The sequence below is a fragment of the Euprymna scolopes genome, chromosome 35, assembly GCF_053919585.1.
Source record: "Euprymna scolopes isolate OS-2025 chromosome 35, ASM5391958v1, whole genome shotgun sequence".
NCBI classification, from domain to species: domain Eukaryota; kingdom Metazoa; phylum Mollusca; class Cephalopoda; order Sepiida; family Sepiolidae; genus Euprymna; species Euprymna scolopes.
Window position 1 is genome coordinate 47,498,608 of NC_136516.1, and position 23,888 is coordinate 47,522,495.

Consider the following 23,888-nt stretch of genomic DNA (forward strand, 5'->3'; position numbering starts at 1 on the left):
CCTCTTTTCTCATTGTGTCCGTCCGGAGCTCGGAGAAATTGTAGTCAATTATGGTTTCTTAATTCTTGAATTATAATAAAAATAATACAAAGCTTCGATGACGACCGCAAAATATTACAGCTGGCAAAAAAAATCAAAGTAAAAAAAAAAAAAAAAAAAAAAAATCAAAGAATGCAATATAAATAATAATTTTAAGGCTTGAAATTGCTTTCGTTTCGCATGCATTAGAATACCACACTTCGTGTTTTTCCGTTACGGGCCTCCGTATATGAAAGTGACTTGGAACTCGATTGTATTAGTTTATTGCAGTTCGCACCAATCATGAGGAAATGCTTCTTTGATATGACAGGTGCGCATTCGGAAATCTATTTTTATACTCTTTTTGTCTTAAAATTTAAATTATTCGAATCATAAAATTACTTCATATCAAAAGGTTTCGTACATTAATAAAATGCATAAAGTAATCGCCGGTACAATGTTTGTTTACCAAGTGATCGCACGAAATTCAAACAAATTTCGGAACGCGCCCCTGTTTTATAAAAGAACTAGTTAAATTCAATACAATTGACAGAAGTGTTAGTTTCTTCTACACTGTAGAAGCTAATATTGAATTATTTTTCAATGCTTTAATTTTTCTTTTTAAATTTATATCATAGAAGGGTGTATTATTTCAAATGTATAAATCCTTCCTAAATTCGTTACAATCCTTAATCCACGCGCTTCTTGACCACTGGAAAAATGGCGATGTATTATTGGCTTATTTTTCAATATCGGATTATTAAACCTTTTGCCAGATATGAATGATAAAAAAAAAAATATATATAGTATTCTGTATAATTTAGGGGTTTGAAGAAAATTAATGGAATAACCTTCGTATTCATTTTTGGAATTTCAGTGCAGAAAAAAAAAATCATTCTTTGAGACTTGTAAAAGACTTTTTGGCACGTGACCATAACTGGTGGAAAACGTCGCGTGTGGTGGAGGGAGAGAATGCTAAAATAAGGGATTGATTTAAAGGTCCTAAATTAATTATTAGACCATTTTTTTTTTTTTTCGATTTTTTAAACATTGATTTTTAAAGTAACTCTTTTCTCGTCTATTTTTAATTAATCTTTTTTAACTCCAAGAATATGGTTTTATTAAGACACAAGGACAGCATCCTTATTCCTTGATTAAGCATTATTTAATTATTGATTTATTTAATTATTCAAGATTCTGTCAAAAACATTTTATTTTACTTTTCGCGATATAAATGCTGGTAAAAAATGTTAAACTGTAGTCTTTCCTACTTTCGTTGTGGGTTATTTCAGTCTGCAACAATTTCATAGTAAAACGAACATTCATCATCATCATCATCATCATCATCATCATAACCAAGTAGTGGGTTGTTGTTGTTGGCGTCATGTAATGGATAATTTTTGTATTTTATTTTAAATATTTGTAAATAATAATGAAATAAACTCCAGAAACTGCTCAATTATTAGCCTCGCTTATGAATTCCAATAAATAAACTCATTGATTTAAATTTGTTTCTTTTGTTACCCAATTTTAAAGAATTAAATTGTATCTTGAAGTGATTAACTCTCAAAGAGTGCCATTTTATCAGTTTTGTCTTTTTATTCAAAGCGGTGACAGGACAAATTAGTCCACCGTGCAAATATTCATTTTTTTTTTCTTGAGTTATTACGGAGAAATAATTTTTGCACGTTCAATAGAAAGAAAAAAAAAAAAAAGGTACTATCTTTTAGATATGATTTTTAAAATTAAATTCAATTTTACGATATCGTTTTATTAAATTGTCAGGTGAAAGTATAGAATAGTTAAAAGACCCCTCTGTTAAGAATAGGTTAAATCATAAACATTATTTCAGCACGGTCCGTATTTTACATAAGCACAAAAGAAAAATAAATAAAATGATAAATTTATTTGCAATGATAGCGCGATTATTCGCCGATCAGAGTACTTTTTCGTAGGTAGTTTTGGGAACCAATGTAAATGTTAGACAAATCACTTTTTAATTGGTAGTTTAAATACTTCAAAATTACTTACGGTCACCGTGACGACCAATTTTACATTTCATTTTTTTATTCATCTTATAATAAATAGAAAAGATGGCTGGATCGATGTTTACGTCGATGCCTTCGACATTTAAAAATGATTTTGCAGCGGCTTTAAAGTTTAAAAGGTCGCAACAGCCAAGTATTACGGTTCGTTTGTGCTCCTAAGTGTGTATGATTGCAACGTCTTTCCATATATATATATATATATATATATATATATATATATATATTATATATATATATATATATATATATAACCATATTTTATCGATCACGCTTCAATGTTAATTTCTTCAGTAATTTATTACACCTTTTGGCGTCAATGAAAAATTGAAATTAGGAGGGAAAAAATGGTTTAAGCAAAATAAATAACTATAGCCCCCCGCCCCCTCTTTGAGAATTATCACCTGGTTGATAACTTGTAACCTTCATGCTTTCCCCGACTCTATGCATTGGAATATCCTTAATTTAGGGAAACCCTGAAATATTTCTTTTTTCTTTTTTTTTTTTTTTATTTAAATTCTCCCAGGAGATATGGGGTTACCCCGTAAGTAGAGTAGCTAAAAAAAAAAAGAAAAAAGTTATATCTTAATTTTCTTATTTACAATGTCTCCCCACGGGACTGAGTTAGACACGAGGGTCGTTTTTTAACGTGGAGAAAAAGAACAAAAATAAAAATTGTCTCAGTCGTGAAGGATTTCTCCTCCACTGACAGAACAAGAAATTGAAGTGCAGCAATTGCAGCATCTGAAAAACAGATACTAAACTTTGATCTTGACCTGAAGGCCAAAATGTTTGCGTGACTAAATAAATCTATAATAAACTTGTGACCACTTCTCGAGTGTTTCTCGTATCAGTGCAACCAAATTTATTCTTGTTCTGTTAGTGCAGTTTGAATTTTCAAGTTTAATTCAATTTTTTTACGCTAGGTGAAAGTACAGAATACTTAAACAGCCTCACTCATCCACTCATCTGTTAAAAATCGCTTTCTACATATTTTAGTACCATTTTTATTTACTATTTTATCACTGATTATTTTCCAGAATAGTGTTTTTTTTTTCAAAAAATGTAATAACATCAAGTACTAAAACGAAGTCATAACTAAAATAATTTAATCACGCGATTGAATCCACCAAAATGCGTTTCGGTTTCTTCATTAACAAATCGGCTATTTTAATCTTTTGTTATGAGTTACAAAACAAAAACGAACTTCTACACTGTTGGGACGAGATTTTGTAATCGATAAATGGAGTTTCCAGATAATAAAAAGCAATGGTTTCAACTGATTTTTTGGTTGAGTTCTAATAAATTACAACGGTAGCTTTCTAATTATGCAGTCGGAATTACCTGAATGAATACTATTGAATTATATAAAAACTTAAATCGTGGCAGGTGAAAAATTGCCGCCATCTTGTTTAAATCGAAACGGAAAACTACCTCCCTATTGCTGTGCCTTACGATCGTTTCCATCAAATTCTATTATTTTAAGTAATTTTCTACCTTATTGATTTTCGTAATTTTTGGATATAATCATAAAAATACGAGGAATACGTAGATACCATGATTTTCATGTGAAATTCAGTATTATTTCTGAAATTGCGTTCTAATAGTGTGGAAGCGGGGTTTTTTTTTTTTTTTTTTTTTTTTTTTTAAATGGAGCGCTTTTCCACTCTAATTTTATGAATCTATCTATCTCACTATAAAAGTGAACGTGTCCCTGTACATTTCTCTACGCAATAACTCTGGCAATTTTTAGTCTACAGACTCGAAATTTGATATAGAGTAGTACTGAGATTTGGGAAAATCTATATGATCGGTTTTCGGCCGGAAATTTGGCTGTTAAGGGGTCAAAGTTCAACGATTTGACATTTGAGAACTCTACCAAACTCCTCCGACAATTTTGGGTCTACACACTTGAAATTTTAGATAGGTTCTTTGGGCATGGATCTAACTTAATAACTTGATTTGAGCCCAAAACAATAAATTTTAAGGGGTCATAATAGGGATCAAAGTTAAAGAATTTGACCTGTGGCTGTGATCTCTACCAAATTACTCAGACAATTTCTGGTCTAAACATTTGAAATTTAAAAAAAAGGGTATTCAGAGATAGGGCAAGCTTTTTCATCGGTTGGGGTTGAAAATTTGAGCTACCAATATATAAATGTATGTATGTTCGCATGTCTGCCTAAAACTTTCGACAGAGGCGACTGATTTTCACAAGATCAGTATCGTTTTAAAGCTCGACCCTTTCAGACGACAAATACCGAAAAATTGGCTAAAAACATTTTCTTCACCCTCAACTGGGCACTTTTCTGCAGGGAGGGGTCGCTTTTTTCGCCGATATTTTCAAAAGTCATCCCTTCTTTTTCGATTGTCTAGCTTTAATTTAAACCTACGTCACTTTCGATTTGGCGGTGGTCGTAACAGCAAACACGTCACGTTTTTTCTCGTTCTTTTCCTCCTTCGCAGTACGAGTTCGAGCCTGCCTTCCTACTACCACTTTTTTTTTTTTTTTTTTTGATTTGCTCGACACACACCTCCAAACACCCGGGCAACGCCGGCACCCATGCTAGTAAAGATTAAAACTGATCTTAACGAAAGTATAGTTTTATAACAACTTTTTTCAATTAATAATTTAATAAATAACCGATAACCATACTCTAATATAACTTAAGATCATCAAAATATTTTAGCTTGATTAAACTGATGCTAAGCAAAGACACCCTGGCAAAGCCGGGTAACTACGGTTCTTATTCATTTGCCTCCCCACGAGATCAGTTAGATATGCGTTCGGTTTTTAAAGTGGGGAAAGTCCAGTTCTCCTCAAAAAGGGTACTCTGGCTGAAATAAAAGTACAAATTGACTCGGTTTAGAAGGAATCCTCCTTTACTGACACCAGCCAGAGCTACAGTTGTTCATTTTGAATATCAAACTTTAAAATATATATTTTGTGTGTACGCACACAGTAAAGGTCATTAGAAAAACTAGAAAAATAAAAGTATGGATGGATTTATTAACAGCGTTTGCCCCTCCCCCCCTCTCTCTCTCTCTCTCTCTCTCTCTCTCTCTCTGAAAAATAAAACGTTGTTGCTGGCCCTTCGTGGCCCGGCTGACAAGATTACAGTATCTGTTCCGGCAGATACTGCAAGCAAAGACCATATGTGGGGGCAACCCCACGTATAAGACCTTGGTCGATGTAGGGGCAACCCTTCATACCAATTGTCACTATCCAGCTCCCCTACTCCTCGGGGAGTTGGTCCCCATTTCCCTTTCACTCCTCACATAAAAAAATCGGCTTTGTGCCTAATTTGCTTGGTGGGGGAGCAAATAAATACTCTCCCTCCCTCCCTCATATATATATATATATATATATATATATATATATATATATATATATATATATATATATATATATATATATATATATAAGATACACACTAGCAAAAGTACCCGTCATTGACTGGGTTCAAAAACAGCCTACAGAAAATGGACTCTGATTTATGAAAGTATGATAGGTTATGAAAAGGAAGGGTTGTAAAGAGATAGGTTCAAATTTGGGGGTATCAAAACCAAAGAAAAATATGACAGTAAAAATAAAATAGATAAACCCTATAATTTATTATACCATACCTGCTCACACTGAAACACTTATCACAATATTCTGTGGGTCTATATTAAAAAAATCTTGGTAAACTTTGTGACATATTTCCATTCTATGGAGGTCAGGTGCAAACGAACACCCCATAATTTTATTATACCATATTTCTTCAAACTGAAACAATTATCAAAGTATACTGACGCAGATAGATATGAAAAGTCTTTATTAAAGTGTGTGCCTATTTCCATTTTATGGAGGCCAGGCGCGAACGCAGACCTCACAATTTTATTATACCATCCCTATTTAAGTTAAAACATACTTAAAAAAAAAAGTATTCTCATGTACATCTATATCAAAAACACTTGTAAACGTTTTTTTTTTTTAATTTATAAATTTTTTTTATTTCCATACTTTGTGGACCAGCCGCAAACGCAAACCCTAAAATTTTAATGAACCACCGTTCTGCCAAATCAAACATACCCATTCCTGTGTCTCGATACATCTATCATTATATGTAATCAGTTTTTTAAAATAGTCAACCATATAGGAGCCTATTCGTGACCAGACACACAGACATTCAGCTTTTATATATATATATATATATATATATATATATATATATATATATATATACCGTACTTTGGGGTAATTGCGCCAACTAGCTGGAAGTGCTCCTTCGGCAACCGCGCGTATAAAGAGCACGTTTTTTTAGTTGGCGTAATTATCTCAAAGTACGGTGTGTGTGATATTTCTTTATTTTATTTGTTTTTGTTAGAAAGGAACATCGATGGATATTCGCCTATTGTTTTCAAAATAATGCATTAAGATATAAATAAATAAACTGGGTTGATTTTAAAGGAAAAAAATTTTTTTTTTATTTTCTCTTGCTTTCCATATCTTTATGAAGACACTAGTCAAAAATAGTATCAGTACTTTATTATTGTTATGTTATTTTATTTTTTTTGCATTTTGGCATAAAGTCTTCACGTTCTTCCTTTCCTTTAGCCTAATTCCTTTATAGATTTTCATTTTATATCCCACTTTTGTAGTTGCTGCTAGTTCATCCTCATTCTCTTTAAAACCCGAAGATAAGAAGAGCCGGGGGTTCTTTGCTATCATTCAAACTACTACTACTACTACTACTAACCTCAGCCCTATGATTCCCCGGTCTGGCTTTCCGGTCACACAAATTGATAGTAAGCCTGCTCGGTCTCAAAAGGTTCTTGGAAGCATTAGCTTTCATTTTTGCGGGGAATTGATTTATATTTGGTCGCTTTAGCATTTCCCAGTAGGGGTACCTGACTCATCCTATCCAGTTTGTTTTAACTTTCCAGGGGCCTCACTACAAGGATGAGGTGACCACATTACCCACATTAAACAACCGATCTAGTGTCATCTTTGTGTGGGGACGCGACCTCGCTATCAAGAAAAGATGAAACATTTCGACATCTAGGAAGTCTCGATAATTGCGTAAAAATCGAAAATTAAACTACTGGTAGAAACCCAGTCAAATGTCACCAATGTGCAAACGTATTGTTCTACCGGTATTTGTTTAATTTTCGATATTTGAGGGATTACCGACCCCCCCCCCCCGCGCCAGATGACAGTTTAATGTTGGCCATTTTCTTGTTCTAACTTAAGATTCATCAATATACCAGGTTCGAAGTAAATAAACGCTTTAAAATAAATTATAACTAGGGCTAAGAGACAAGAGAATATTCCTTTCATTATTTTGACTCTCTAGTGTATACCAGTTAATATCCTATATTTCTACATAGTGATGTGCCATATCATTGATGTGGTTCTCAATTGATTAACTGTGTCGGATATATACTAGTTGTGTTGGGAGCAACACATGCCAAACGCCGGATCTTCCGGTTTCGCATTTTTTTTTTTTTTTTTTGTAGCTGATGTTGGGGCATCCTATCAGACGTCAGATATTCACATATCTCAGACATTTTTTTTTAAATCGTCCCTTTAAATGCAATTATTTTTTTTTTTTTTTATCTATCTTGCACTTTGTTCGCTGGATATATATGCTAGGTAGTTTAAAAAAAAAAAAAAGAATGGTGCTTCTACAGAATTGGGTCGAGATTTTGAAGCTGATAAATGGAGCCTTCAGATAAAACTTTTTTTTTTTTTTTTGTCAATTCTAATAAGTCACAATGGTAGCTTTCAAATGATGCAGTCGAAATTACCTGAATATTACTGAATTATTATAAAAAAACACAAAACTTTGTGTTAGCAGGTGAAAAATTGCCGCCATTTTAAATCGAAACAGAAAATTACCTCTCTTTTGAAGTCTCCTGCGTTTTACGGTCGTCTTCATCAAATTCTATTTTCTGTAATAAATTTTTCTACCATATCGATTTTCGTAATTTTTGGATATAATCATCTTAAAAATACGCGGAATACGTAGATACTATTGTTCTCATGCGAAATTTAGTATCAAAATTTCCGAAAATTTCGTCCCAATAGTGTAAAAGTGCCAAAAATTCGTACTGGAATGATGGGGTGGGGGTGGATTTAGCAGAGAAGCCAACGTAGAAAAAAAAAAGATAAAAAAATGTTCCTTTTTTTTTTTTTTTTTTTTTTTTCATTTTACTTCAAAGTTCTCAAGTCAAGGGGGTCCCACGTCCTGGAGCTAACACTTGTTCTCTATATGAGATACATAGATATTCGAATATTCCATTAAAGTTCTCCTTTTACATCTCAAACAATGTGTTAGTAAAAAAAAAAAAAAAGTTAAAAAAATAATTTCCCTTTCCCAAATGGACCATTTTAAAATGCTATTCGGTCTTAGTCTTACTGGATTCCAGGACAAGAATTCATCTGGTCTGGTTGAGTATCCAGCTTCGAGCTGTTATTCGAGATAACATCACTTGGGAGAGGGTGCACCATTTCTTGTAAAAGACAGCGTGAGGAAATCTTATTTGGGCTTCGAATACTGTTATTTGGAATATTTAGTCAGGGTTTATTTGTGGTAAAAAGTATACTCATACCAGGTTGTTCTGACAAAACCTTGTTCAAAGAAAACTTTAGATGTTCGAGTATAGTGTCCAGTAGGTATTCAAGTTCTCTCCAGTAGGCATGCGTGTTGGTGTTTATATTGAACATTCGATCGAAGTGATTTTTTTTTTTTAATTTTTTTTTAGCAGTTAAACTTTCAATTCAATTGGTAGTTTCTGGCAAGAATAAAAAGATGCTTCTACAGAATTCTAACTCAAAACCCATTTTTTTTCATAAAATAAACGTAAAACTTAAGTTTTGATAGAGTACACCCCCCCCTCAAATTTAGTAGAAATACTAATAAAAGTTTATACATTCTTAAATCGAAAGAAGTCATGGGATTGTCCTATTTTAAATGTTTTTAAACGTATTAATATTGACAATCTATTCTTGCATGGGAGATGACGCAAAATTTTTTTTTGTTTTTTAAGCTAAAAGTAGTTCTAATATATATATATATATATATATATATATATATATATATATATATAAATAATTAGCTACATATGTGCATACATGTTTCTGTAACGATCTCTAGTCAGAAATGACTACGTCATCAGGCTAACAGATCGAAAGTTGTTCTAATGGGCTCAAGAGCATATTGTTCTATTTAAGAATTTTTTTTTTTCTTCCCAGTGGGGAGTAATTAGTAGGGTTAACGAGACTCTCAAGCCTTGGTTGTGCAATTAGGCTACAAAAAAAAACCCGGGAACTCTGAGATAACAAAGATCATATTCTGCTTATTCCGGCATTGTTTTCAATCGTTCTGAACTTTCTTTTTATAATAGAAATCGCCTCAGACATGGCATTAAGCCACTTAATGTAAGAGCTTTAAAAAATACAACTATTCCAGGTAAAAAACTAGCCAACAAGTGTTATATATGAATAGATTCCGATCCTGAAAACAGCAAATCTCGCCCATGAAATATAAAGGTGAAAAAACAAAATAAAGGAAGCGAGTTAGGAGTCTGCTGAAAGTCTGGTTGCCTCATTTTTATTGCAATCCTTTCACTGTAAAAGAACCAGATACACCCTAAGATGGAGTACTGTTGCCACATCTGAGGAGGAGCTCCTAAGAGTAGTCTTTCCTGTTTTGACAGTACAAAACCGTCTTCGAAATCTAGTGGGCAGGAACTTTTTCGTTTCCCTGTTTCCACTTTCTCACAGAAGAGACGTTGCGAGTCTATTTCTGCTTTATTAGTACTTTGAGACAGGTGCCCCCACCCTCCCGTAAAAACTTTCGTAACAAATATTCTTCTAGGTACAGCAACCGTCAATTTCTCCTCGCTCTCTGTCTGTGCCTAACACAACAGGCTCCTTCAGTCTTTGACAGGCTATGGATACCCGGGTAGGGTTTTTTTTTTTTTTTTTTGTGGCAGGAGGTGCGCAATCTCCAATCACACCTCTCCTGGGTCGACATTGTTAAATACCAGTGGCAAGTGAAGTATGTACAGAACGACTGGAAACAAATACAGAGATAAGCGGAGAGCACATACAGCGCTTAGAATTCCCAAATGGTCACCCATCTGGTACTGACCACTCAACGTTGCTTAACTTCGGTGATCTGATGAGAACCGGTGTGTCAACGTGATTATGCCGTATATCTGTGCTTCAAACTAAATGAAAATTTCATGAGTAGAGTTTCTTTCCTAGAACTATCCATCTGTAGAACAATACCGTAGCGCTGCTTCCCTACTGACTATAACGTGGTTGTTTTCAAGTCAACAACAAGTTCTTATTGAACCGCCCTTTTAAACCCTACCTAAGTTCCACCATTATTGATCGTCGCGGTTTTGTCTCACCGTCTATCTAACACTCATTAACCTTTTACAAAATGATCCAAAATTGAAAACTTGACGCAAAAACCATGAAATCTTCGTCATAAACATCATTTAGGTGTTCTATGAGCAATTGCTTATTGATTTCTGCGAGGTACCGTTTTCTAGAACAATGGCGAGAATGCTAGTTTCGTTTTCCTGTTCATTTTCGGATCGCAGCATTTCGCTTTTTACAGTAACAAACCATAAACCCAAATGCGACGGCCATTTCTCGGTAGATTTCAATTCTAAATGATTCTCCGTGTAATATTTAGGAAAAAAATTTTTTTTTAATTCCTTCACATTTTTTTTCTCGCAATTAACTCCCGTCCTGATTTAAGGACTTTATTGTTCTAATATTCATCCTAGACTAGTTAAACCCGGGTAAATGTGTAGTTTAGCGGCGTAAATTATTAGATACAGAAAATCATGACTTTTTTAAAATTTAAAACACAAAAGGCTGAAATAAAACAAGAAAAAATCATTTTTATATTTTCATCATTTTTGTGTAAATGTCGACATTCAAGGCCGCTGTATTGCTTTTAAATTTTGGTCTTTCTAAGGGTTGACAGATCGGCCTTTTTAAGGCCAAATTTGGCCTATCTGTCAAATCTTAGAAGCAATATGGCGACCTTGAAAATTGTACATTTAGTCTAATAAAAAATAATGAAAAAATAATAAAAATGAACTTTTTTTCTGGTTTTATTTCAACCTTAGGGTCTAATGTGTTTTATATAAAAATAATTTTTATAATTTTTTGCCTGTCAAATAATTTACGCCGCTAAACTACACATTTGCCCAAACCTTCTTCATCCGAAGGAGGACGTGTCAAGGGAATATTAAATTCACAGGCGATCTCCAGTCGCGTGCAATGTTTCGCCAGGAAGCCATTATCTTCACACAGCCTGATCTGGTAGCACCAGATGCCCTGACAGGTATTACCACTCTGGGCCAAAGTGGACTAAAGGGCAACTTTACATTCCCCACAGCCTCCAAATGGGACCTCACTACTGGATGTCGTTTCAAGTCATACCCGGGACCTTTTAGTGACTTGCGGCGATATAGTGTGTGTGTGTGTGTGTGTGTGTGTGTGTGTGTGTGTGTGCGTGCGTGCGTGAGAGAGCAAAAAGATGCTGAATGGAAGGAAAGTCCCCCCCCCCTCTTTCTACATTCATATTCTCGCATGGCCAACCATGCCTGCAAAATGCTTGTGGAAAAGATTTATTTTTATTTTTTGAGATAATGAAAGTGAATGAATCAAAAGAGAATCCCCTTCTTCACCCCCCCCCCCCGCCCATCCACCTGTCTGCTTCCTTTAGGCGAAGTTTTTTTTTTTTTTTTTTTTTTTTTTTTTTTTAACACTATCTGCTTGATAAAGCATTGAAGTTAACGTATCTACCGGGAGTAGTAGTAGTAGTAGTAGTAGTAGTAAATAGCTATTACTTATCTTGCTGAGTAGTAGGTAGGCAATGGAGGTTCACCAGTGCGTCAGCATCATCATCAAAGAGCGAGCGAGGAAACTCGAACTAGATCCACATTCCATTGACTTGGGAGGAAATATTTTTATAGGGATATATATGACGAACCCTCCTCCCCAACCCGTTTCCGTGCTTGTAGGGAGCACGAAAAACATGTTTTCTTTCTTTCTTATTTTTAAATCTATTTATTACCTATTCTCCCCCCCCCCCCCTATCCGCAGTCCAATCTCCCACCTTTTTCGATAAGCGGACATTTTGGCGAGAGGACAAAAGGAAACTCTCTTCTCCACCGGTTCCCTTTATCTCAGGAGGCCATCTTCTCTATCTTAGCTCCTCCCCCCCTCCTTCGAGGTTATGGGTAACGTCAGGGAAGTATATTTATCTGCCCCCCCTCCCCCACTGGTGGAAAGTTAAGATCTGAGGTAAATGTAAAGGGGACGAATTCAGTCTCTTCCTCCACAAGGCGCACTCTAGATGAGTGAAATTTGTGTTCTGATTAGATCCGTATATATTCCTTAGTAGGAGCGCTTCAGGCGACGACAATAATCTAATCCTCACTCCATAAAGGAGGAATTAATGCCAGGGAGAATGGTCGTACTTGTGTCCCTTATTACTTGTCTCATGAGATCAGTTGGGCACAGGGTCAATGTTGAATGTGAGAAAATTTAGCACCCTCAAAACTGGCATTCTGATTTAGGATAAAAATATAAATTGCCTCGGTCTAGAAACTTTCTTCTCACTGACCGAGGAAAGAAAAGATGTGTAGTGTACTACACTTTGATCCTGGCTAAAAGACCAAGGAAATCGGGGAAATCATATCACAAATTGATGAGAATGTGAGAAAATTCGGAAACTCTATACGAAATTTAAAAAAATTGTTTTTTTGAAATTTTTTTTTTTTCTAACCCATTTTTTTTTTTTTTCATTCTTTATTTTAAATTAACACGAAAATATATAATAATAATAATAATAATAATAATAATAATAATGGCGTAGTGGATAAAGTATTGGGTGAAATCCGTTTGTAAGTTGCACGTTTCTGGAGGTTGAAGGTTCAATCCAGATTCCCAAGTTCAACAAGTAGACCTCGCGCGAAAGCACAGGACACAAAATGTTTTAAATAATAATAATAGAATAACAAAGTCTTTCGCTAGCGAGGACTACTATTGAGCGTAACCAGTTATACACTCCTTTTGAAATTTTCATCTCTATTTTTTTTCGTTATCTACTGAATGTTTTTAATGAAACCTATATGAAATATGTTCCTTATTAAATTGTAAAGATTTTCTATTCTGAAAGAAATTTTAAAAGAAATTAATCTAAAAAAGTAATTTTAAGGTTTTAAAAAAAAATTCATATTTTCTTATTCAGACATGTATGACAAAGAGAGGGTTGCAAAAAAGAGTTGTGGAGTGAGGAGAATTACAAACTGAAATAGAGATTAGGAGAGTTTTTATAAATACATACAAAATCACATTCTTTTTTTAAATCCAAATTAATAAATTAAATAAAATATAATCTTAAAAAGATAGGATACAAGTTAGAAAAGCATTTCATCCAAGGCATGAAAATTGTTAAACAAAATGTTTTTACTATAGACTTTAAAAATAAAGGTACAAGATTCAATTTGAAATTTATTTATCTTCAAAGTGCACTTCTATACATTTTACAAAGTAAGGTATTAAATTTGCATACCTTACTTTGTAAAATTTATAAAAGTACACTTCGAAGATAAATAAATTTCAAATTGAATCTTGTACCTTTATTTTTAAAACCTATAGTAAAAACATTTTTAACAATTTTCATGCCTTGCATGAAATGCTTTTCTAACTTGTATACACCTGAAGGAGATCGAAAGTTACATTGAAACTTTGTGAAAATAACACTCAAGATGAGAATAGCAGTCTGAATAATACAAATAAATACGAATATTCGATCCTTATCTTAAAACTTATAAAACACATTAAGGTATTCTGTTTCTTCCCCTTTCCTCTCTCAAGCCCTTAGCACCTAACTGTCAAAAGAATGACGACGACCCCTGGAATTAAAGTACCCAAATCTGTTTTTTTTTTTTTTGTTTGTTTGTTTTTTTTGTATCCATCGACTTGCGTACCATTGGCCGTATGCTTTCTCCGTCTCCTCTGATTCACTCTTTCCACCCTCTAAAAAAGTGGGGCTGGGTGGGGACTTCATTTGCTTTATTTCGACTATTTGGAATGATTAATTATTCGTTACGTTTCGGCAGATGAAACCCCGACCTTTATCAGGTACATCTTTTCAAACTTGGTATTTTTTTTTTTTTTTTTTTTATGGCGATCTTGGAACATGTACGAAACTAAGCCTTACAGGTTTCTACATTCGAAAAGAGACACTTGAAAAAAGCCGGAGATTACATGGGCTGAAAAGTTTTGAATATAACAACCAAGATGAGTTGTACCTATTTACAATGCCTCCCCACGGGACAGAGTTAGACACCAGGATCGTTTTTTAGTGTGGAGAAAAGGTACAAAAATAAAAATTGTCTCAGTCATGAAGGATTTCTCCTCCACTGAAAGAGAACAAGAAATGGAAGTGCCGCATCTGAAGAACAGATACTATACTTTGAGATATTAAATCTTTTATTCATGTTAAAAAAATACAGTCAAAATCAACGATGAACAAAAAACTTAGGCACATGGCCAACTCAAAAGGGGGGATTTTGGGGGTCGTTGGTCATCCTTGTCACTCCAGAACTAAACAAAGTCAAAAGTTTCTCCCAGCTAGTATCTTCTTTCACCATAATACCGCATTCACCCTTTCATATTGGGGGACGTCCTAGTAACTCCCAATTTTTAAAACATTTTTTATTGACATGTAAAAACAAAAAAGATAACAATAAAATGGTACAATAATTCATTTTTGTCGAGGGCGGGGGGGGGGGAAGAAAAAACAAAAGGTGATTAGTAGGACCCTCCTAACCCCGTTTAGTTGATAGACTGCCTGTTCCACTAGGTTTGTAAAAGGAACCTCGCTTCTGTGGGTCAGTCTCTAGGTGGGGATGCCCTCTAGATGGGGGTGAATGGAGAAAAGAATTTTTGTGGGTAAGGGATGGAGGTTAGTTTGTATTTCTTTTTCTCCAAGATGGGTAAAATTTAGAGGAAGGGGTGAAAACAAAAATTGCAGGTAAGAGGGGATGGGGATCTTGGAGGCTTCCTAATCGGGGAGGGATGGAACACACACTCAGCTAGCTGAGAGGCTACTTGTTTAATTTTACTTTACAGAACTGCACGTTCCACACCTAGGCGGGGAACAAGTATTCAAATTTGGCTCCTCTTCGTACACACACTTGCCACATGTATCCATCTTCTGTCAAATGCCGCGCGATGCAGCCTTCTTCTATCACATCTGATCTTCACCCGTAGTTGGTGTTTAAAGAAAGCGATCAGATCTTGATCAGAAAAAGACAACACCCCCCGGCAACCTTGCAAACGCGACGTCCAAATCACCATTCTCGCCACGGCCAGGATCGTAACGTAGACCATTTGTCTTTCCCGGTCCCACGGCGGCCTCACGTTGTCCACAACATTGGATACAGTAATTGAGCGAGGATGCTCAGGATTGATGCGAGCCATCACTCCGCTGACATACGACCAGTACTGGTGGAGTTCGCGGCAATCGAAGAAAGCGTGATCCGTAGTTTCTACGGCCGTTGTCCCACAACGGGGACAATCAGGCGACTCCAAAAACCCGGAACTGCATTGTATGTTGTTGAGTGGAAGTGCATTTCGGGCCAATCGCCAGGTCAGGGAGAACTCCGAATTGTTCAGATGACTCGAACCTGGCGCCCAGCTCCACGTGGAGCGGATCTCGCTCTGCTGCCACCCCAAACGCGCACATAGCGGGTCGTCAGCGGCCCCCTTCACTAGATCCCTGTGGAGTTCCCTACGGGTAACAGTCACAAGGTCACTTGACCTTGGTAGTCGTTTTAGCGCGGCTCGGCACTCTTTCATGTAGGCAGATTCTCCCCGCGGCCTGCGCCGGCTCTCGATGGAGGGGTCGAGAACGAGATCGGGGAAGGCGGCAGTAACCACGGGGTGCCACGGTTGGTCATCCTGCATATAGTGGCTCAGGAAGGCCAGCTTCTCAGCATCTCTATGACACTTCAAGTCCGGCATTCCCAAGCCTCCCTCACACGGACGTTGAATACAGACCTGTCTGCTCACCCAGTGTCTTCCTCTGTCCCAAAGGAGCGAGGACAAGAGTTCGACAAGAGCTTTTAGGTGTTGTGCAGGCAGTGGAAGTACGGCCAGTCGGTAAAGGATGAGAGGAAAGACGTAAGTGGCGCACGCCTCAGCTCTATCCATTAAGGAAAGTTTCCTAGGAAGCCACGAATTGACTGCAGCCTCCACCTTTGACCGTACCTCCAACCAATTCTTGTCAAGCTGGAGACCCGGTCCGAACCACACGCCGAGGATCCGGACCGGGCCATCTGTCCAGCTGAAGGGCGCAGGGAGGTTTGCGTTGCCACTCCATGCGCCCAACCGCAGTCCTACCGACTTGTTGCGGTTTATCTTGGCCTCCGTGATTCTTTCGTACTGTGTGAGTGCCTCCGACACGACCTCAATGTCTCTGAAGCCCGACACGAAGATCGTGACATCATCGGCGAACGCGGATACCTTGGCAGCTGAGCCGCCAGGCAGAGCCATTCCGCGCAGGGCCGAACTTGCCTCCCCATGTCTCAGCTTGCGGAGAAGAGGCTCCAAAGCCAGGACATAAAGCAGGGGCGACAGTGGACAACCCTAACGAACTGACCGAGAGATAACAAAGGGTTTCGAGCGCTTTCCGTTGACTTGCACGACAGCCATGGGCTGTCAATACATTATGGAGATCCACTTGCAAAAGTCCGGTTTAAAACCGGCGACCTCTAAGACAGATGCCAGGAAACGATGGTTGACCCTATCGAAAGCTTTGGACTGATCTAAGTTTATCAGCGCGGCTTCCGTGTCGTCATCTATTCCCCCCTCTAGGATCGTGCGGATCAGGTGCAAGTTGTTCTGAATCGATCTCCCCTTCACAGCGTAGTTCTGTTCCGGTTCAACCAACTCGTCGATAACAACCTGCAGCCGATTCGACAGAACCTTGGCCAAAATCTTCAACTCTGTGTTTAGCAGAGTTATGGGCCTGTAGTCGTCTAACTCTTCCCCCTCCATGCCCGTCACCTTTCTTCAGCAATGTGATCACTCCCTTGGTCACCTGCCCTGGGATGGATCCCTGAGCAAACCAATGGTTGAACATATCTGTCAGAAGAGGCAGAAACATGGGCGACAGCCTCAAGTACAGTTCGTATGGCAGACCATCAAGTCCTGGCGATCTGTCACAGCTGACCTGCTTCAGCGCAGTAAAGACCTCCCGCTCCGTCACCCGGCCCTCGCAACCAGCCGCTCTAGCCGCCTCGAGGCGGGGAGAGTCTGCCAAATAGTCGCTAAACTCAAGGACCGGAAGATTGGGCTGCTGCGTAAAACGCTTCTCGAAATGTTCTCGAAACCCCTCGCAGATCTCCCGAGTCGATTCCAGGGTGCGTCCATCCGGATGTTTGACTTTCGCAATATATTTGTCCGAGCCACGCCTAGAAACCTCACGGCACACGTCTGCATCAGAATTGACTGCTTCGTTGCCCATCTTTCTAAGCCTTGCTCTAACTACTTGGCTTTCGTAACGCTCGTTAGTCTCGCGTAGAAGGTCCTGCTTAGCTAGTTCCTGACTAACCCTATCACCCTCCCCCGTAGCCTGGGCTAGTTTCTGCTCTAGCTGCTTCTTCGTCTTGGCCTTATCTAGTGCGAGGCGCTGGGCATACTTGACGGAGAAGCTTCTGATCTTGGCTTTCAGACCTAACCACCACTTACTCCCGGTAACCGCCCCCACTAGTGCCTTTTTAATCAATTCTCTTAACTGATCTTGGAAGTCTTGTATCTCCAGAAGGGAGGTGTTTAACTTCCAGTACCCCGCTAACTTAGGCCTATTTCCTAGCTTCAGCCGGGCCATAACTAATTTATGGTCCGTCTGGCCTAGCCAAGTGAACGTGGGACAAGATAAGACGTCTGCTTTGCCTCTCCTAACTAACATCCTGTCCAAATAGGTATTTGGATAGGAGGAAATGCTATTGGTCCACGTCCACATCTCCCGCCCCGGATGCTCGAACCGAAACCTGTCGACCAGACCGCATCTAGCCATCAGATCAGCCAGGCTGGACTCGCACCTCTCCGATCCTCTAGCATCGCCTCCTACCTTATCTATGTCGGGGTCTAAGATGGCGCTCCAATCTCCTATTAGCACTACCCGCTTCCGACAATCTACAAACGCGTCAAGCTGACTGAAGAATGAGACCCTCTCACGAGCGGTGATGGGCGCATGAACCGCGATCACCCGAAACACAGAATCTTTTACGGCAACATCGGCCACAACCAGCCTGCCCACCGCATCTCTATGGACAACGTTGACCGTCGCCGACAGGGTACGTTTAACCAGCACGGAAACTCCCTTCCCCCGCGGGCTGCCATATGCTGAGAAAACCTCAAAATCTCTGGCCAGCACCTGACAGTCCACAGAGGAAACGAAATGCGTCTCCTGAATCGCAGCCACATCCACTCCCAGGGATAAGAGGTCGTGCCGGAGGCGAGCCGCCCGGCCCGGTGATCTCAAACCCCTCGCATTCAAACTAGCCAAATTCAAAGCCATGGTACCTACCTTAAGGTGTGTCACACTCAGCTCCGGAGTCAGCTGGGGAGAGGACGCCAACGTTATGTGCCATGCTCAAGGTGGTCAGGTTTTTCATATCCTGACCTTCTCTCGCAATGCCGCCGACGTCCAAAGGATAAATTAATTTTATGGCCCTGTAGAGTGACGGATGGACCAACACGGGGACCCTTCCCTTGCATTGTTTTGACAGTTCATCAAGAGAAGGGTCATTTTTTTTCACCAGTTCAATTCCCGGAAACGCCCCTTCAGCGGCCTGCAGCCTTGTCCACAAGTTGGTCTTGCAGGCCTCTGGAGTTCTGACAAAAGTTATTAGGAGTGGGGCGTCCGGGAAATTTGAGGGGATATTTACATCTTTCCCCTCTATCTGTTTGTAATCGAGCAGAGGTTTTAAGTTTTTCCTCTGCCGATGGGAAATGTCTATGGCCACAGATAGAGGGTCTACATTACATAGTTCCTCAGGGGCAAGGACCTTTAGTCTGGTTGGTCTGCAAGAGGCAGAGGAGTCTCTCCCCTCCCTCGGTTCATTCTTTTCCTTTTCTTTTTATAGATACTACACTTTGATCTCGGCCAAAAAGCCAAGTAAGTTCAAATAATCCAAACTTAAAATCTTTAATTTACAAGTAATGGTAGACCTATGTGACGAGGGAGAGGGCAGAAAATTCTAACAACGTTCGGGACATTGCCCGGTCGTTAAAAAAAAAAAAAAAAAAAAGTGCCGGGCAGTAACTCGTATAACTTAGTAAGCAAACGCGTTATCGATGGGCCCAGGAGGACAGATGATTTAACGCAGCAAATTTAGCTATTTAAGACGAAAAATGTTAGGACGGTTCGTGCATGTTCAGTTTGTAAAGCGTGTCGAAAACAAGGTTTTTATCTGACCCCCATCTTCAAAAAAAGACGGAATTTCTACACAAGATAATTGACGATTTTCGCTATTTTTCAAATTATGTAGCCGAGAAATTATCTTTCTGATCCTGTGTTAGTTCGGAGTTGGCTTCGTCATTCGCACCTCTGTCACTTTTCTGAAATCAACGAACCCATTTCCTAACTGTGCTGACATAAATTGCATCAGTTTTGGAGACATTCAACAGACACCAGTCATATGTTAATTGGTTCAATTTTTTCTGCATGGAGGAATTCAGTTTCAATGATGCATCTCTGCTTCTGATGCATGTCTATGACAGGGTTTGCTTTCTAAGTCTTGCACTGTCAATATCTGCAACAGAGACGAAACTTTCAGGTCCTGAATGCATAAGTGAAGTCATCATAATAATACAAATCTCAATCTCCTGATCCATTCGGACGGAATAAAAGAAAAATAGGAGGCATTACTTTTGGAACGTTCATTGTATATAACTATTTCATGCATATACACATAAATTTAAACTAAAATATTGCGTGCACATGTTATAAGTATTTATATGAAGTGCGCCATGCGTAAGTAGTCGTATGAAAATATATTCATGGCAATTAACTTAAACATGGAAATCACCATTTCGACCGATGTTTTCCTTCGGCAATAAAACAAATATATCTTCATACTATATATATATATATATATATATATATATATATATATATATTAGCATGGGTACCCGGGTGTTTGGAGGTGTATGCTGAGCAAAAAAAAAAACAAACAAACAAAAACGATCAATTTTTTAAACTTTGACCCCTATTATGACACCTTAACATTTATTGTTTTGGGCTCAAATCAAGTTAAGTTAGATCCATGTCCAAGGAACCTATATCTAAAATTTTAAGTGTTTCAACACAAAATTAGCGGAAGAGTTTGATTGAGTTCTCAAAGCTCAAATCGTTGAACTTTGACCCCCCCCCCTCAACAGGCAAATTTCTGGCCGAAAACCGATCACATAGATTTTCCCAAATCTCAGTACTCTGTATATCAAATTTCGAGTCTGTAGACTAAAAATTGAAAGTTATTGCGTAGGGAAATGTACACACGCAGACACGTTCATTATCTATATATATATATATATATATATATATATATATATATATATATATATATAATCATCGTGCATTGGTTTAGTAATATACTAGCCTTAGTGCCCGGCGTTGTGGAGGTGGAGGCGTGTGTTGAGCAAAAAAAAAAAAAAAAAAGTGGTAGCAAGCAGGCTCGAACCCATACTGTGAAGGAGGAAAAGAACGTGTAAAAAAAAGGGTGACGTCTTTGTTGTTGCGCCCATTATCAAACCGGAAGTAACGAATGTTTAAATTAAGGCTTGTCAATCGAAAAGAGGGGTTGACTTTCGAAAATATCGGCTAAAAAAGTGACTCCTCCCTGTAGAAAATTACCCAGTTGTGGGTGAAGGAAATGTTTTTAGCCAATTTATTAATTCAGGCCGATGTTTTCCTTCGGCAATAAAACATATCTTCATACTAATATATATATATATATATATATATATATATATATATATATATATATATATATATATATATATATATATATATATATATATATATATTCGTTGTTATCGTGCATTGGTTTCGTAATAGATAACATTGAGTAACTTCATAAAATAGAAATTGCGTTTTTGAACTCTAAACCTTTTGGACATTTTTTTTTTAGCTGGGGGATGAGGCATCCTCCCAAACTTTCACTCGGTATCTCATACATTTCATCCGAGGGATCTTTTTAAGGTTCTAGACGTCCCTTCAAGTTCAATTGTTTGAATCTCTTTTGCACTTGATTCACCGGGTATATTTGCCAGGTAAATTTTTAAATCCTTTTAAAGAGCCCGGTTGCTCTTATAATTACTGGAATGATGGAAATCTTCCCAAGTTTCCAGTTTCTTTTCATGTTGTACATAAAACCTTGGTATTTCGTTATCTTTTCCCTTTTGGCTTTGTTTAAGTCAGCGTCATGGGGGTGGGGGGGCTACCCGGATTCCATCTGTGTAGCCACTCAACATACATATTTCTTATTTACTAACCAGGGGTTTTATCACGTCATTGTCAATGATTTCTCATTGACAATAACGATGAATGTGTACTGTAGTTCGAGTGACAAGTCTCCAGCAATCTCCGTCTCTTTCAATAACTATTACAAATCATCTTGCATTATCGCAACAGTCGTCTAACTTTTTTTTTTCCTGGTAACGGTCGTTGGTCTACTTTGGAATTTGAGTGTCAGTAAGCCTACCCCAGATTCTAGTGGTTTCAACACTCTTCCAGTGGAGGTTTGGTTGGTGCTCTCCCTCCTAGATTGTTCGATCTTCCTTGGAAGCAAAGGTTGTGCAATCATCTGCAGCACCTCTTCTGAATCGGCATTGCTCGACTAATAGCAACGTGAAGTCCGAAACGACTGAAATTGTGCCGACATAAGCAGAGATACTGGTTTCATTTCAGAGTTCACTAGACTTGTTGCACGACTGAAGTTTTCGAATCCAGGCTACCCTATTATTTAATCCGTAGCTGGAGAGAGGATATATAGGTTCATACTTTTGCCAATGGCAATGATGCATTAGCCCGGATATATCTCGCACTCTGCTGCTAGGCACGCCAGTTTTTCTCCGATCGATCGTATGAATTGGCATTCTATGTCTACTCTATTAGTGCCATGGTGTTATTGCTAATAAGTTTGTCAAACAGGAAAACCAAGAGGCGCTTCTACGACTAGACCATTATTAATCCATCGTCTTCTCCTTTTCTAACTTAGAGACGATGCTACGACTTAATACTTGTAAATTACTGTGGTACTAGTAACATGTCTAGTACTTTAAGTTGTAATATATATAATCGTAGTTACGTTTGACTGTCCGAAATGAGTATAATGAAAGTCGAATTTCACGTCTTAGTCAAAAATTAGTTTCATTTTGAAATTCTCTAGACTCATAGTTAAACCAAAATCAATTTTCTTTTTCACATAAATAAAGGATGGTGGTGGGGGTGGGGGGAAGATATTTTTTCGCATTATAATGTAATCGAAAATGCTATTTTTTTCCGGAGGTGGCAGAATACTTCACTTTGCTTTGTACATTTTAAATTTTTAATTCTAGTGAGATTGCTTTAGAAAGAACAGTTTAAAGGCGTTGAAATCACTTTAACAAACACTTTGTTTTTAGGAGTAAAAATATCTGACAATTCAAAGATTAGTTACACAGCAGTGGGTTATAGGGTTTTCTGACCAAATCGAGAAAGTCGGGTATTTTCAATGAATACCCGACCGATGAGCCAGAACCCTAGAAACGGCCATTATGGAATGCGTAGTCCCGGGTACCGCAATACGGATGAGTGGAGTAGTTAGAGAAGGCTCGCACATTTGGGCTATCAGCATGGGACCGTAAACTACTCACGAAATTTTGTGGACCCAGTGACTGGTGTCTGTACAAACATAGAGACGTACTGATTCCGAATCAAAAGAAGAGTAATGTACGTCTCGGGATCACTAGTTGACCTGAAATGGACTCCACGTTGAAGCCATGTACAGAGAATCACATGATGGCGGAAAACGTATTTAAATCAAGTTCATTTAAACTAAACAAATATTTGTATCAAATGCTAAAAGTTAGATTCGTTGAATTATCAATTATTTTTACTCATAATCCAAAAAAACATATTTTTTTTTTTATATACAATTAAACTTTGTATTCAATCGTTTGAATTGAATAGTTTAGGATTTTTTTTCCAACGCTAACATGACATTAATGTGATATTCATTTACAGCAAACTCAAAAAAACTGTAAAAATCGTCATTCTTTTTTAATTAAAAAGAAAGTAAAAATTTACCCTAACCTTTGTTTTTAAATGGGAATAATAAACGGTCACGTGAGTCCAATATTTTTATCGGCGATGGTCACAAAATACGTGTTCAATTTAGTAGAACGTTATAATTGAGAACTGATCCCTGCCAATCTCATAAAAATCAATTTTTTTTATTCTGTAAGTTGTTTGCAATCGATGAGATTAACTTGAAAAAAAGTGTAAATTGTAGAATTTAGACATAGGAGGTCAATTTCCTAAACGTCCGCCAAAATGTATACCTGTTAAAAAAAGAAAAAGTGAAATGTTGGACCCCCCCCCAAAAAAAAAAAAAAAAAATTTTTTTTTTTTCGAATTTCAAATCTGGGTAAATTTTCAGATTAGGTCCACCTCCACAATTTTCTTTTAAATGACGACTCTGAAAGGTTTTCTACTATGCTGAACACGAAAATCGCCTTGAAATTTT

The 23,888-nt window shown here is 37.7% G+C and overlaps 1 protein-coding gene and 1 pseudogene across 1 annotated transcript in view; one reads left to right on the forward strand and one right to left on the reverse strand.

Annotated features, from left to right (window-relative positions):
* LOC145259623 (furin-like protease kpc-1) overlaps positions 1–23,888 on the forward strand; it is a 473,157-nt gene that overhangs the window by 5,522 nt on the left and 443,747 nt on the right. The window lies entirely within an intron of this gene.
* Positions 10,157–10,271, reverse strand: LOC145260002 (5S ribosomal RNA; annotated as a pseudogene).